This window comes from Balaenoptera borealis (genome assembly GCF_965194805.1).
Source record: "Balaenoptera borealis genome assembly, chromosome: 19".
In the NCBI taxonomy this organism is placed as follows: Eukaryota; Metazoa; Chordata; class Mammalia; order Artiodactyla; family Balaenopteridae; genus Balaenoptera; species Balaenoptera borealis.
In genome coordinates this window covers 15,087,780-15,102,591 of record NC_138878.1, presented here as the reverse complement: position 1 = coordinate 15,102,591, position 14,812 = coordinate 15,087,780, and the positions used below count along the sequence as shown (strand labels likewise).

Sequence of the window (14,812 nt, the reverse complement as noted above, 5' to 3'; positions counted from 1 at the left end):
GTATGTCCTAGAGAAGGGCTCACACATGTGTGTGCACAGACACGCACACACACACAGCCGTGTTCCCAGTAGTGGGATTTGTGATAGTGAAAAATGGGAGACAAACTAAGTGCCCACCAAAAGAAGAATGCTTGGATCCATTACGATCTATTTATTACAATACAATAATTAAAAACAAAGAATTAGACCTATAATTTCAACATAGAAAAAGCTCAAAAACAAACGTTGACTAAAGAAAGCAAACTGCAGAAGAATGTGTACCCTTTAAGTGTGTTTTTTAGAGTGTTATGTATTGTTGGTGAACATACATACATGTAAGAAAGTATAAAATCTTTCCAAGGGAGGATATGGTACTGGCTTCAGTAGAACGGTTATTTGGGGGAAGAAAGTGAGAGGAGCAGGAATTAAAAAGTCCAAAAGGGCGATTCATCTGTATTTGTAACATTTTATTGCCAAAAAATAGATATAAAGCAGAGATGAAAAAATATTAAAAATTGTAAAATTGGGGTGCTTAGTACATAGGTATTTATTAGATTATTCTCTATACTTTTCTGATTGGTTAGAATATATCAATAGGAAAGAAAGAATAGGAAATAATAAACATGTGCCTTGAAGTCAGATAATCCTGGGTTCAAATCTTCTCCAACACTTACCAGTTGTGTTGTGTTAGGTGGTTTCCTTAACATCTCTGGACCTCAGTTTCACCATGTGTAAAATGGGAATGATATTGCTTACTTTGAAAGGCTGGTGTCAAGACTGAATGTGATGATGTATATAGAGCCCCAGCATAATGCCCCTAATAGGTGCTCAAAAATAGTAGTTGTTACTGTAATTCAGTGTGGTTCTCAACCGGGGACAGTCCCTGCCCCCTGGGAGACATTCGGCAATGTCTGGAGGCGTTGCCACAGATATGGGGTTGGGGAGGTGCTAATGCCATCTAGTTGGTAGAGGCCATGGATGCTGCTAAACATCCTCCAGTGCACAGGATAGTTCCCCCCACTCCCACAACAAAGAATTATTCAGCCCCAAGTCTCAATAGTGTGGAGGCTGAGAAACCCTGCTCCAGCCCAAGGTCACCCAGAACTTGAACCAGGCCTCAAGTGGAGTTGAATGTTTTTGCCTCTAAAACATATACGGTTATTAGACCGTGATCTTTCTATTAAGTTACTAGAGTAACTGGTGATGGATATTTACTCTCCTTCTAGCCAATCAGCTTCACATTGGGTAAAACTTAATATGTCACTGAGCAGAACAAAGGCTGGGCATATAGAAGTTCTTCATAAATATGTTTTGAATGAATTAGTCAATCAGTCCTTTAATGAATGAGTGCAACTTCTTAAATCGTGAAGATCTAGTCACTATTCTTGACATGATTTCTCTGTTTCCCATTCATTTAAAATGAGGACCTGCTCAGTTTTTATTTTCATATAAAGAGAAGAACCAAAAAATGAGTTAGAAGTTCTCAGAGCCTTGTAGCCCATCTCAGAGGGGTCCTCTAACAACTCTGGGCTATTCTTCCAATGGTCCTTGTCAGGACACCTCTGGAATTTGCTAAGATACACAACGTTTCAGCTTCAACTGATCATGGCCACACAAAGTAAAGTGAGGAATTGACCTAAAGATGATGAGAGTAATTATGACACTTAAATTTGACTTGATTCTAGCACAGCTTGTGGAAAGCACTTATTGTTCTTTTGATGAAGCATCAGGACTACACGCAATTTCTTGCAACTCTTTACTTTCGCTTTATCCTAGGCACCGATTTGGGAACCCAGACATTGTGGTTGCTCAGAGGACGACTTTGAACCCCTGCTATCATCTTCTTCATCGTCAGTTTTAGAGAGGGTAAGTACTGCTTCTTTCTGAACTCATTTTTTCTAATGTTTGCTTTGGCATCCCTGAAGCTCTCCACCAATTGCTTCAAAAGGTTTAAAAATTTCTGAAATAATCCAGACATGTTCTAGTTTCTCCTTATGTGCATATGTGTCCAACAGGACTTGAAGGAGAAGAAAGTGACCGAACCACACAGTATAGTGAATACAAAAGGCACTATGACCAGACTTTGCTTCTAGTCCTAACTTTCCACTTATAACTGGCTGTGTGACCTTGAGAAGGTTATTTAATCCCTCAATTTCTTCATCTTCAAAATGAGAAATTTGGGCCGGATTATTCTGAAGGTATTTCCCTAAACTCTTTACTATTGTACTCACGTGGAGATTGAAAAGCACTGATTTAAAGCAGTTACTTCCAAGATGGGCAATCCTTCTGCTTCTATCACTGGAGTGCTTACTAAAAATGTACCTTCCCAAGCCCCTTCCAGATCTACCAAGTGAGAATCTTGAGGCTGAAGAGCAGACATCTGCCTTTTTAACAAACTCTCGAGGTGAATTGGATGCACAGTCATGTTGGGCAGTCGTTGCCCTATAACTATTGAAAGCATTGTTCTGGTCACAGGTACATTCAGTTCTGTGAGACGCGATGAGCTAGTCCTGAGCCAGGCAGAAACTGGCTGGAATCGTCTTGTATTTGCAGTAGCGTTAACAAGGTCAGCACCTGATGGCCGTTTTACCCTTTGTTTCTTGGCTCTGTACCTTCCCTTTGGCACAGTCCTCCACTCAGTGGTTCATTGGCCAGATCTAGGTGTCTTGTGTAGGCTTCTTGGCTCTCCTCCCCTTGGCTGCAACTGAACGAGAGTAAAATCCTTTAGGAAATGATGGTAAAAGGATGGAATGTGCTCCTAGACTCTATTAAAACAAGATCTTGTCAGTCTTCTCGCTCCCAGAGATTTCATGGTCATCACCTCCTCACTTGCAATAGGCTTCGCCGTTCGTCTTGTTCCCAAGGGTGTCATCACTGTGAAATGACTAAGGGGATGTGGGTTGAGCTAAATCATGTTTGTATGTGGAACGAAGGTGGCAGACTCCTAGAGAGGAGGCACCGGTCCAGAGATCCCACATGAGATAGTACCAGACTGTGCTCAGAGATCTGGACCATGAATCAGAAAAGCATTCAGACTGTGCTATAGTTTGATTCTGTTGCCAGTACAGGGTATGTGCCATTTCAGGCTTTCTGTGTTGTGTGCCTAAATCCTCAAGGAATCACAGGCACCCCTAATGAGACTTATGTCTTAAAGGAAAACAAAATCCTGGCTTTGAAATACAAACTGGTCTCCCAATACTGCCTACAGAGACTCCCCACCAGGATCAGACTAATTTCTCAGTGGGGTGACTATTGCTCTTCTCTAGCAGATGCTATTTTCTGGCATCAAATAAAGGGAATTGGAGCTTTAAGAACGTAGTGTCGCTGTCGTCTGCTGTGAGTCAGATGTAAAACTCTCCTCCCAAATCACAGGCAAGACATTGTGTGTGATGTGTTAGGTAAAGTACTAACAAGTGCCCCTTCCTGAGAGAACCACTGGCCCATAAAGAGTGTTCCAGACAACACCCACTGCTGGCTGGGGATGGAGGTGGGCTTTATTTGATTTGGGTTTGATTTATTTGTTTGCCTTGCTTCTAGAACAGCATAACTTGGGTTTAATGTCTCGAATACTGAATCCAATACTTCTAGGTTCACTGACTTGTTATTATTTAGCATTTATGAAGTATATGTCAATGCACTTGGTGCTTTACAATGACTCGTAAAAAGGCATGATCCTGGCCATTGAGCATAAGGTTGCTACCGTTTGAATTACTGCCTGTGTGGAAATGATCACAGGGCAAATCTGGATATCCTTTGTCCCCTAAACAACTAGATATTCTTTTCCATTTTTTAAAAAATTTATTAATTTATTTATTTATGGCTGTGTTGGGTCTTCATTGCTGCACGCGGGCTTTCTCTAGTTGCGGCAAGTGGGGGCTGCTCTTCATTGCGGTGCGCAGGCTTCTCATTGTGGTGGCTTCTCTTGTTGTGGAGCACGGGCTCTAGGTGTGCGGGCTCAGTAGTTGTCTCGCGGGCTCTAGCACGCAGGCTCAGTAATTGTGGTGCATGGCCTCAGCATCTGGGATCTTCCTGGACTAGGGCTCGAACCCGTGTCCCCTGCATTGGCAGGCGGATTCTTAACCACTGCGCCACCAGGGAAGTCCCCACAACTATATGTTCTGGTTCCTCATTGCACCTGAGCCCAGACAGAGGTGTGGTAGCTGCTGCTGCCATGTTGATGTCAGCATCCTCATAACTCGGTGTCCAGCTCCTGACGCTTAGGAAATGCTTAGCAAACATCCATGGATGGATGGATGGATGAGTTGATGGATGGGTGGTTGGATGGATGGATGGAGAACTCTCTAGTCAGTGGACATCTATAATTTTCTGTTTGTCCCTCCACCCATGGCTTTATTTATGCATTTCACAAACCTTGTGGTTATAGAACTGGCTGACCTGGAAGGAGGGGAACTGTTTCTTCTTAAGTGGCTTTTGGCAGTGAAGATGAGATCAATGTATCTATGAGGTGAACAGAAACATAATGAGAAACTGATTACTACACTGGCTTTTTCCCCTGGGTCTATGAACATTGGCTCCTTTGTCCTAAACTCAACTTTCCCCTGATCCTTCTGTCCCTTTGAGCTGTCCTCATACAGCTCTCCTTTCCTCATTATCGAACCTCTTGAGAGATGTTTCTGTACCTGCTGCTTCCTCCCCTTTCTGACCAGACACACATCCTCTGACCCCTCTCCTTCCCCACCAGTCAGTTGAAGCTGCTTCCTCACAGGTCTGTATTGTTGAACCCAATGCCTCACCTTGGGCCTCCCCTTCCACCTTGTCTGTCACCCCTCATTCTCCACTTTTTCTCTTCCCTTGGCTTCTAGGCCATGCTGCCCTCAGCCCTCCTCCTGTCTTTCTGACCTCATCGTTTCTGGCTTCTCTTCCTATTATCTCTTAATGTTGCCCCAGGTTCTCTCTTCATCACTCTTGCTGTGACTCCACCTTCTCTCCCTTCACATTCTTTGCCATTTTCATGATTAACACTCCATGCTCTGCAGAGTCTCTCCATCGCCAGCTCTAATTCCCTCTCAAGCTTAAATTCCCAGACATGGTCCCTGTACATCTTGCCAGAGCTTCAAATTCTGTGCCTGCACTTCCCCCCTGTATTCTCTTCTCCTCTGGGCTTTGCTCTTTCTCTCCTTTTTTTTTTTTTAAATTTTATTTATTTATTTATTTATTTATTTATTTATTTATTTATTTATTTATTTATTTATTTATTTATTTATTTATTTATTTATGGCTGTGTTGGGTCTTCGTTTCTGTGCTAGGGCTTTCTCTAGTTGCAGCAAGCGGGGGCCACTCTTCATCGCGGTGCGCGGGCCTCTCACTATCGCGGCCTCTCTTGTTGTGGAGCACAGGCTCCAGACGCGCAGGCTCAGCAATTGTGGCTCACGGGCCTAGTCGCTCCGCGGCATGTGGGATCTTCCCAGACCAGGGCTCGAACCCGTGTCCCCTGCATTGGCAGGCGGACTCCCAACCACTGCGCCACCACGGAAGCCCTTTGCTCTTTCTCTTAATGAGACTCCATTCTGTCTGTCATTCGGGTTGGAACCTTGCATCATCTTGGCCCTTCACATCCATTGCTCTGTCTGTCCTTCCTCCACAGTGTCTCTCCCAACCTCTCTGTGCCCACGGTCCCTGCTCAGCCCCAGCCTTTGCTGCCTGTCCTTGTGGTCCTATCGGCACCTCTAAGTCAGCCTTTCCACCTTGAGTCTTTTCTCCTTCCAGGCCGTAATAGTCACAATGGCAATTTTATTTTCCTAAAAGCATAGCTTTCATTATGTCCCGTTTGTGCTGAAAAACCTTTGATGGCTCTACATTGGGTATTCGACTCCTTCCTGCCCAGGAGCTAAAAATAATCTCCTCCCAACTAAACTGCCTTGTTTTGTTTTTTTTTTCTTTACATATCTTTTTTTTTTAGTACTTATTACTAACCAACTAGTTCTCTAAGCTCATTTCCCCGCCCCTCACTGACCCCCAAAGAAATAAAGACGTGTGTGTGTTTTACTCTTGTTTCTAACTTATTCCTGTGTGTTTTCACCTGGAGTAGCCAGTCTCCCAGAAGGGACATGGAAGTAGAGCATTCTGTTGGGTTCTACACTTAAATAGGGCTCATGGTGTGTGACTAAGAGTGAGGCTCTGGGAGTCATTCTGCCTGGGTTCAAATCCTGTCATCCTGAACATGTAATTTATCTCCCTGAGGCTTGGTTTCCTCACCTATACAATAGGCTAATAATTGTATGTATGCCATAGGATTATTACGGTGACTAAGTGAGGTAATGCACAAAAGAGGTTTAGAGCCACACTTGTCACCTGGCAGTGCTCTGTGTTAGCTGTTGTTATTACCATCGTCGTTACTGTTTTATCATGCTTGCAGCATGACGTTATCTACAGCTTAATTATTCACTGTTTGGCACAAGAGACTAACTTGGGAATTATACACAACTGGTGAATTAATATCCTGAGTACTTCCAGTAAGACATCAGGCTAATAATTTTTGGTACTTTAGATAACCCATGATGGGTCCCAAAGGATCCTGAAATCAAGAGCCTACATTTTCCCTAGTAAGAATGAACTTTTTTTTTTTTTTTTTGAGTTTTATCTGTCTGTAGTTTAACATAGCAGCTTCCCCGGCTAGAGAGCTGGAAGTTGAACTGAAGAAGGAAGGAAAGTCCTGCTGACACAGAAAGTCTCTGGTTCATCACATGTGAGGTAACACACATGTCTCAGATTGTAGATGAGACCAAGGACCTGGCAAAGGTGGCAAAAGACCAACTGTAGGAAGAAAGAAGGGCTATCTTAGAGGAAGTTTTAAAAAAGCAATGTGAAATATAGAAGTTGATTCTAAAAAATAAAGACATTAAAGTGAGGGTTAAAACTGTTCAGGTAGGTGGTTGCATAACATTGTGAATGTAATTAATGCCACTGAATTATACACTTAAAAATGATTAAAATGGCAAATTTTATGTTATATATATTTTACATAATAAAAAAGTAATCAATACATACACCAAAAAAGCTAGACAGCTAAAATTTATAATAAGATTTTTATTTGAGAAATGTATTTCCATATGACAGAGCTGCTTATGTCAGCTTGGTGTTCATTAAGTACCTACAGTTTACAAGCACTCTGCTTGGCACATCATACTATGATAAGTAGCTATTTTTTATGCATTAGTACTGAAGTCTTTATTACTATTAATGAAAGAATGATATCATACACGAAAGAGTAAATGGCCATTAATGCAATCACCACAGACTTGTGGGCAAAGGACATCTATCTTAGTTAAAAGAAAAGAAAATTAGCTTCAAAATTGTTTGAAAAGTATCTTCTGCTTTAAACACTGAAGAATGAGCCAACTAGCTCCTGTATTATCATTATGATGCATAAAAGAACCGATATGTTTTTTTTTCCCACCTAACCCTGCATTAATTCAGTCTAACAACAATCACTAAAGAGGTGTGCAAATAAACAACAAAGTCTCTTGTAAGTAACAGCAGATCCTTGGATCATGTGGTGGCATCAAGCTCACTCATTGAGAACTGGTACAACTTCCTGGTTGCTTTTGAACTCTTCCACATATCTAGGGAGAGGAAGGGTCAGTGACTCTGGCTGATGTAAATGATCATCTTAGAGTCTGTTCCTAGCTGTCTTTCCCCAGTTGGAAGACAGGAAAAAAAAAGAAAAAGAAAAAGAGCAAAAGTAGTGATAGAACAGACAGCTTCTTTTTTTTTTAATTTTTTTAATTTAATTTTATTTTTTTATACAGCAGATTCTTATTAGTCATCCATTTTATACACATCAGTGTATACATGTCAATCCCAATCTCCCAATTCATCACACCACCACCCCCACCCTGCGCCGCTTTCCCCCCTTGGTGTCTATACGTTTGTTCTCTACATCTGTGTCTCTATTTCTGCCCTGCAAACCGGTTCAGCTGTACCATTTTTCCAGGTTCCACATATATGCGTTAATATACGATATTTGTTTTTCTCTTTCTGACTTACTTCACTCTGTATGACAGTCTCTAGATCCATCCACGTCTCAACAAATGACCCAATATCGTTCCTTTTTATGGCTGAGTAATATTCCATTGTATATATGTACCACATCTTCTTTATCCATTTGTCTTTCGATGGGCATTTAGGTTGCTTCCATGACCTGGCTATTGTAAATAGTGTTGCAGTGAACATTAGGGTGCATGTGTCTTTTTGAATTGTGGTTTTCTCTGGGTATATGCCCAGTAGTGGGATTGCTGGATCATATGGTAATTCTATTTTTAGTTTTTTAAGGAACCTCCATACTGTTCTCCATAGTGGCTGTATCAATTTACATTCCCACCAACAGTGCAAGAGGGTTCCCTTTTCTCCACACCCTCTCCAGCATTTGTAGATTTTCTGATGATGCCCATTCTAACTGGTGTGAGGTGATACCTCATTGTAGTTTTGATTTGCATTTCTCTAATAATCAGTGATGTTGAGCAGCTTTTCATGTGCTTCTTGGCCATCTGTATGTCTTCTTTGGAGAAATGTCTATTTATGTCTTCTGCCCATTTTTGGATTGGGTTGTTTGTTTTTTTAATATCGAGCTGCATGAGCTGTTTATATATTTTGGAGATTAATCCTTTGTCCATTGATTCATTTGCAAATATTTTCTCCCATTCTGAGGGTTGTCTTTTTGTCTTGGTTATGGTTTCCTTTGCTGTGCAAAAGCTTTGAAGTTTCATTAGGTCCCATTTGTTTCTTTTTGTTTTTATTTCCATTACTCTAGGAGGTGGATCAAAAAAGATCTTGCTGTGATTTATGTCAAAGAGTGTTCTTCCTATGTTTTCCTCTAAGAGTTTTATAGTGTCCAGTCTTACATTTAGGTCTCTAATCCATTTTGAGTTTATTTTTGTGTATGGTGTTAGGGAGTGTTCTAATTTCATTCTTTTCCATGTAGCTGTCCAGTTTTCCCAGCACCACTTATTGAAGAGGCTGTCTTTTCTCCATTGTATATCCTTGCCTCCTTTGTCATAGATTAGTTGACCATAGGTGCGTGGGTTTACCTCTGGGCTTTCTATCTTGTTCCATTGATCTATGTTTCTGTTTTTGTGCCAGTACCATATTGTCTTGATTACTGTAGCTTTGTAGTATAGTCTGAAGTCAGACAGCCTCTTATAGTGGGAAGAAGAATAAAGCAGAGTTATGAAGCTGGGCAGGCTATAATTTGATTAAACTTGATTTGATATAGCAACAATGAAAAACTTTGGTAGACACAATAATTTGTTTTTATTGTAAAATGTAATATGTGTTTGGAAGAGTACATATATACAGTTTAAAGTATAATCGTAAAGCAAACAAGTATGTAAATCACCTCCCAGGTCAAAGCATGGAACATTGCCCGCCTCTCAGAAACCCCAGTCCCCACTGTGAATTCCTTCTTGATCATAACCTCCTTCTCCAATAGAGGTAGACATTTTCTTGGATTTTATGGCAATCATTTCCTTGCTTTTCTTCAGGGTTTTTTTGTTTGTTTTGTGTTTTTTCATTTTCATCTGGCTTCATTTTATTTTCATTACATTGTAATATTTCACTGTCCAAATAGAATGTAAAGTAGCCTTGTTGATGGATACATGGTTGCTGCTGTGAACATTCTTATGTGTCCTGTACACATGCTCACAGATTTCTCTCAGGTGGTGCTTCTTGTACTTGAGAGCTCATCACCACCACCCAGAGAATTCACAGGTGGCAGGGCCCCACCCTCAGAATGTCTGATTCAGTGGAAGTGGGGTGGGATCTGAGAGTTTACACTTCTAACAGGTTCCCAAGTGATGCTGATACTGCCAGCCAGGGCTGGGACAACACTTTGAGAACCACTACTTTAAGTTATGGAAAGGGATTTGCTGGATCAAGGGATGTGCATCTTTTCAGCTTTACTAATTAATGCAAAACCAATTTCCAAGGTAGTGTCATACATTCCCACCAGAAGTGTATGTGTTCCATTGTTCTGTTACACCCACGCTAACACTTATTATTATCAGACTTCAATTTTTGCGAAGCTCGTGGCTATGGACCTTTTCTCTCCTTGTGGTTTTGATTTGCATTACCTTAATTCCAGTGAATTGAACATTGATTGGTCATTTCAATTTCTTTTTTTGTGAAGTGCCTATTCAAGTCTTTTGCCCATTTTTCTATGGATTATGTCTGTCTTTTTCTTACCAATATGTCAGGACTATTAATTGAAAAGGCTACAAAAATTTTTTCATTAATTTTTAAAACATAAAGAAATCTTAGTATAGTTGAATATCTTCTCTAGTAATAGGAAGAGCAGGTACAGAAGAGAGTTCTTTAGATAGCCTCTCTTTTGCAAATGGCTTGAAAGAAATAAGTTAAGGACTTTTTCTCCAAACAAGCTACTGACTGTAGAGGCAAAACCACATAGAAGAAATATCAGCATTCTTCATACGTTCACTGAAAATGTGTCTGTAAGCACAAGGCCATCTTTAAACAGTAATAATGCAACTGAAATAGATCATTCAAAGAAAGGAGACCTATTATTGAGGCCAACATGGCCATCTACACTTGTTAGCTTGTCTCTGAAGAACAAAATTCTGAGCAGCAAAAGCTTAAAGCGAATGAAATTGTATCCAACTCTCAATCTAATGAAAATGCTTCGGGCTCTGGGCCAGAGAATAGATTTGGACCACGGATGTGACTTTTTTCAGGATCTTAAATTTAAATGGCTGAATTATTTTTAAAGTATCATCCTACTCAGTCTTTTGGAATAGAAACGTGTTTTTTCAATTTAAAAAGAAAACATCATTTCAACATAAGAATGGAATGCAACATCTTTTTCTAGAAAAGCAGATACTTCATTCTAGTGCATGCTCAGCACGAAGTAATGATACATATTATAGCCTCCCTCAACCCACGAAAAACACACACACACACACCCACGCATACAAATGTACACAGAGACACATTATGTACATAGTGTGCACACACACAAAAACACACATACACACACATATATTAAATATACACACATAACATGCACACACACACAGTTTGTGCCTAGAATACTCGAAACAAATATGCATGTACATCAATTTAGCATAAAGGGACGTATCTTCCACTCTGAAAATGCTAAATATTGTATCTTGAAGACATTTATAACACTCAGTTTCTCAACCAGTCAAGAACAAAGGAGCCATTTTAGAATTACTAGTTTGTGTACAACTTAATTATCTAGGAACTGACGTTAGTTGCTAGAGAGGGAAAGTTTACCTCTAATTGTTTATTTTAAGGATGTCATGCCTGCATAATACATAGAATTGTTTTAAGTACAAGCATTTAAAAAGAAAGATGTTGTTATGGCCCGCGTGCTCATTCATTCTCTCTGTCTCTGTCTCTGTCTCTCTCTCTCTCTGTCTTTCTTGCTCACTTGGTCTTGCCCTCACTCTCTTACATAAATAAGGTAGTATTAACAGTATGTATAATTAATACAACATTGTAAATCAACTATACTTCAATAAAATAAATTTTTTTAAAAACAGTAAGTGTGGACTAATTAAGAGATCTGCTCAGATGGGAAAGACCACCCCCCCCTCCGTAAAAGTCATAATCAAACTGCTTCCGAAAGCTTGCTCACTGCCCACCCCCATGTACCTCAGGGCTCAGTGGGTGGCAGTGGCCCCACTGGTTCCATATGGACCCAGTCAGCCCTGACTCTATTCCCAGTGCATTTACCTCCAGACTTCTTGTACTCGGCCCTGTGCTCACAGCTCCAGCCTCGATGGGGAGATGCTGCTAAGGAACACAGATTCATCTCTGACTTAGGAGCCCACCACTGGCCATGCCCCTTCCTCCAAGACCCTGGCCACGAGGAGGGAGCCAGACCCCAGCGAGGACTGGATGCTGCCAGCAGGGCCTCACATTCAGGGCGCTTTACTTCTGGGCCCTCCATGGACCACCGTGGACCAGCTCTCTCTTTGAATGTCACAACTCTGGGGCTTGGAATCAAGAGACAAATGACAACCTGTCAGCCTGGGAAGGCCCCCTGGCCAAGGTGCCCTGCTTACCAGGACCATCACCAAGAACCTTGGCTGGGAAGCATAGGACAGCTCACAGGGATGTGGGCCTTCTCGCTATACTCTTGGAGGAGACAGGGCAGTGACCTCCGTGCCACAGTCACAGTGTCTGCCAGCCTTCAGCGGCCTGAAGTATCTCCAGTCATGTTCCAAACCCAAGGATCCAACCCTCTTGAAGTCCACGGATCTAAAGAAGCAGGACAAGTTCATCTGTCATAAGCTCTCACTTTGCAGGACCTTTTACCCTCTCTTCTTACCCTTTCACTTTTTCAATTTTCAAGACCTCAAAGTAGTTGGGGTATGAGACTGCCACCTGCCTGCTCATTGCAGAGCTCTGGGGACCTGTTTTAGAACACTGAGATCATCACTAAAGGCTACAATCAGGAGGGTATAATTCAGAAGGTTCTGAAAGAGCCCATGTAGGGTCCAGTTTTGGACTGTACATATTCCCCCGAACTTGCCTCTGCCCCGGAAGAGTTCTGAATGGGGTCTTCCACCTCTTTCTCTGCAATGTCCTTGAACACATCCTTGCTTATTGACATAACCTCATCTCAGACGGTCATTTCATTTGTGACATCTTTTGATTTATTCACATATTTATCTATTCATCCAAGAAACATAGGTTAAGTGCGTGCTGCTTACCTGACACAGTGCTGAGAATAGGAATCTAAAGATGAACTAAATATACTCCCTTCCCTCAAGGAGCTTACAGCTCGCAGGAGGAGACAGATGAGTAAATCAACAATTAGAGAACAAAGTGGCAAGTGCTGTTGGCTCTGGGGGAAGTGGAGACAGAAGCTTCTATATCGGTTATCATGTCCACGCAAGTAGCGTTTGATTACCCACAGTGTCGTGCTCCTGACACCCATCCTTTCTTCACAAGGTTTCCAGGGATAGATCGCTGAGCTAACCAGTTACTCCAGGTCACACCAGTGTGGACCAAGGGTCATGTTGATGTGGGTGGCTTTGACCTCTACCTACAATTGTAGGACCTCCATACTCACTCAAAATTTCCCCCAGGTGGGAAGTAACCAGGGAGGGGGATGCCACATGTGCTCACATAAGTCCTCTGAGCCTCCACTGGTCTCTGAGTGCTCTGCCACGTATGTCTCCTTATGAGTGTGCCTCGTCCTGCCACTGTCCAGGCTGCTGTCCCTGCAAAAGTACTGCCTCCTGTCATTCCCAAAGCTGGTGGCATTGCTGTCTGCCAGTTTCTCCCTTGTGCCCGAGCTGGCGATGTCCCACATCACTGTGCCAGTCACTAGGGGAACCTCCTGAAACTGCAGCTGATATGGCCATGAGAACTCGGGCCTACTTCAGGTTGAAATTTCCCAGTTCTACCTTCCCATTTCTACCCTTTGCCATTGCCGTCACCTGGAAACAACCACATTGCCAACGGAGAATCCCTTTCCTTCACTTTTGTTCCACACTTAATCACCTTGATCCCAAATGCTCCTAGCTACCGTGTCCTATCACTCAAAAAGGAGTTGTGTGAAAGTCATTCTTGAACCTTTCACTTGTCACCAGGACTTAGCCCTGTGTCCTGGGCTTTGGCCTGGAAGAAGGAGGAAAGAAGGCTCATCTTCACAGTGGGAGGTATCCCATGTCCTAAATCAAAGGGTCATCTACCCACCCCTTTGATGACCACATCATTCTTCTTGAGTCAAGCTTTATGTGCCTGACCCTCTCCTTGGGGCGAATACTTTTCTAGAAGATTCCTTCATCTGCCACTCAAAAATATTCCCAGCACAGCTTTCCACAGCTCTCCATCCCAGAAGTGTGGGAATCCCTGTGGGATACTGCTCTTAAGTTGTAGAGCTCTGTTCACGTGACAGACAATGTTTCCCGGTATTCTTTGGGCTCCTTCACTTATCAATTCAGATATTCTCACATATCCTCTAAAGAAGAGGCAACTTAATAATGGGGAGTCCCCAGAAACCAAGAAGAATTGCAGATCCAGAAGCACCAACTTTTATTGGACCAATGGTACCACTTCCCATTCCCCACAGGGACCAACACATCCAAGGTAGCGTTCATGAGTGACCCACACTGAAAATGATCTAAGAGCCCATATCCTTTCTCACCCTTTCTTTCAAGGGAGGGCAGCCTTGCATGGTGCAGTTACTTCTAAGAGCTCCTGGCCATGAGCGTAGCATTCAAACCTGGTACTTGAAGGGAGGGGGCTTCACATCCAGCTGAGACTGAGTGCTTAAGGGACTCTAACATCCTGAGCTTCCGTGCATGCCACTTCAGCAACGACTTTTCTGGCTCCTAGAGGGCTTTTCTTTTTAACTAATTCCAGATAAGTAAGGTAGTTGCTAACAGTTGGATTCTGGATGAGTGAGATGTTGCATAAATCCAGATTAAACCACTGAACAGACTGTACCCGAAAAGCACATTGTGTTAGATGCTTCTGTGTATCCATTGTGATCTTTTTCTATGCCTATAGAATGATGGAATTGCTGAAGCAGAACCCTGATGAAAGCTATTCACAATTTAGCATTTACCATCATATGGAAATGCCAATTCCATCTACCAAAGAGAATATTACAGCCATGTTCAATATAAAATGCAAATATAATAGCTTTGTGGGCCGGATATGTCAGCTGTGTTTCACTTAAACCTATTACCTTGGCAGATTAAATACAGTTCCAGATCTTTTGCAAGGAGGATATTCTGATGAAGTTACATCTTATATCAGCTTTTGTGGCTCATCAGTTCAATTGGATATGAGTAGAATGGGAACAAAAATGGGTGAGGAA

At 42.0% G+C, this 14,812-nt stretch overlaps 1 protein-coding gene across 1 annotated transcript in view; it reads left to right on the top strand.

Moving 5' to 3' along the window:
• Positions 1–817: 817 nt before the first annotated feature.
• Positions 818–14,812, top strand: part of ZFHX3 (zinc finger homeobox 3) — a 423,800-nt gene continuing 409,805 nt past the window's right edge. Inside the window, exon 1 of the mRNA XM_082369757.1 lies at positions 818–1,845. The gene's annotated coding sequence lies outside the window, so the exon portion shown is untranslated. The remainder of the gene's footprint in view (positions 1,846–14,812) is intronic.